This window comes from Protopterus annectens, chromosome 13.part0, assembly GCF_019279795.1.
Source record: "Protopterus annectens isolate FY-2018-M chromosome 13.part0, PAN1.0, whole genome shotgun sequence".
NCBI lineage: Eukaryota > Metazoa > Chordata > Ceratodontiformes > Protopteridae > Protopterus > Protopterus annectens.
Genome location: NC_056747.1, coordinates 1,181,782,936 through 1,181,785,435, shown reverse-complemented (window position 1 = coordinate 1,181,785,435; position 2,500 = coordinate 1,181,782,936).

The window sequence follows — 2,500 nt, the reverse complement described above, 5'->3', positions numbered from 1 at the left end:
TCCTGTGTTGTGGTTAGGCTTCAGTGGGGGTGCATTGCATGTATGCACGTGTGTCCCAGTATATGTGAATGTGAATATGCTTGTAGATATGTATCCTTGTACTCCTCAAGGTAAGAGCTGTCCCGTCATGCTGGAATTCTTCCCTTCTTTAGCTGATTCTACAACATCTTTGTCTCATTCCGGAATCACTAGCACTAAAAGTACAAATGGTTACTTTGCATTTGTGTGAACAAACTGGTACATTATTAAGCAGCAGCGTAGCTCTCACTGCCCAGATTTTTGCAGAATATCCAGATATTTGCCTCAGATTTTGGTCTATTCCTCATAAAATTTATGGTTTTCTGGCAAATCACTTAGGAATCAAGTCACTAAATAATGGCACAAATTTGAGCTTCATACTTCATATCCTCCAAGAAATGCATGCTAACACACATCCTGTTATTCTAGCCACTTTCTAGTTGTTTGGACCTTTGTCCCCCATTATTTTAGGCTTTGTCCGTATTTCTTGCTTTAAGAGACTGAGAGGTATGAGCAGCCTTGCACCCTTCTTTGCCTCTTTATTAGGAGAAGAGTTTTGGTGGGTTCTCTAGGATCTGACTTCGGTATATTTCCATTGTTTGCCAGCTCACTCTCGCAAAGTTCATGATAATAGTATAAAAGATCAATGGAGAGGATGCTTATCTCACTTTTAAAAAGCACAAATAGTTTTCCCATTTGAAGTAGAAAGTGACATTAGATACAATGAATGAAACATTTTAATAAAACCTTTTTTAAATGTTCATTTTATAACTGAAAAAATTTGTTTCAAGTAATTTCTACAAAGAAAAAAATGGACTGCAGATGTTCTTTTCTAACACTAATGCTTTTAAAGCTCTGCACTGCACAAGCGTTGTCTGAAGAGAATGCCAAACGACTATAAAGAATCACTTAGGGAAACATGTTTCTTGCTCTTCTTTTTGACTTAACTAAAAGCTGACTTAATACCACAAAGGAGCTCTAATGAGAACACACGATTAAATGAAGGTCAAAAAGGCACTTTTGTGTCTTGTATTTACTACCTTAAATATTCTAATGGTACTAAAACTGAGCTTACGTCTTTTACATTTGTTCACATTTTCCTGATCTGTCTGACTTTACTAGGAAGCACGTTGGGTCATAGAACTGCTTTTCCCATTCTTTTTTTCCCTTTCCCCTTTTTCCATTGTGTTGCTGACACCAGGGAAATACTTTCCCTAAACGTATTCATTTTCCCAGTCTTCTGCCAACAGATGAAAACCTGATATAGCCCTTCACCAAGTGATATCCTTCTCTAGGGGCTGAATCAGTTTTGACCATTAAGACATCAGTTGCCATGCAACTTCATGAAGTCCTCTGACAGGTATGCAGATGTCTCATCTGTCCCTGTTTTGGAGGAACATAATCTGTTTTCAAGCCCGATTTACCCCTGCACATGAAATTCCTATTTTTGGAGGTATGCCCCTATTTTCAGGTTTGACCCCTTCACACATTTTTCTGGCAACCAGAAGCAAAAATAAATGACCTTGTGTGGTAGAATTTTGCAATACAGCTCATTAAAAGTCTACAGATTTTACACTACCTCTTCGATAATGTGATTATATTTTCCCATCATTGTTGTCACTGTCTTTTGAAACATATGTTTCTGTGTAGTATCCCACACTCCTACTGGAAGCGGGAAGAGTCATCTACTATTTGTTATTCAAATTTTATGCTGATCAGATGTCCAGATTTTTGGATGGATGTACCTACTTTCAAGGGCCTGTGTTCCTATTTTCAATGCCTGCTGGTTAAGAGATGTGCAGGTATGACTTGTCATAAATGCACTTAGAATGCTTTTAACATTGGCAGGCCTCGAATGAGTGTACATTAGTGCAGCTATTTTATATTTTGCTTCTGTGCATGTTATGCTTAGCATTTAGTTGTGCGCTACAGTATATGATTGGCAAGCTGGCGTTGTATTCCTGCTCTCCTCTACCAGGATCTCACCACACCAAACACCCATCGTTTTTTCTCTCATTCACGCTTGTCACCAAACACCCATCGTTTTTTCTCTCATTCACGCCTGTCACCAAACTCTCATCGTTCTTTCTCTCATTCATGCCTGTCACCAAACACCCATCGTTCTCTCTCTCATTCATGCCTGTCACCAAACACCCATCGTTTTTTCTCTCATTCACGCTTGTCACCAAACACCCATAGTTTTTTCTCTCATTCACGCCTGTCACCAAACTCTCATCGTTCTTTCTCTCATTCATGCCTGTCACCAAACACCCATCGTTCTCTCTCTCATTCATGCCTGTCACCAAACACCCATCGTTCTTTCTCTCATTCACGCCTGTCACCAAACTCCCATCGTTCTTTCTCTCATTCATGCTTGTCACCAAACACCCATCGTTCTTTCTCTCATTCACGCCTGTCACCAAACACCCATCGTTCTTTCTGTCATTCACGCCTGTCACCAAACACCCATCGTTCTTTCTCT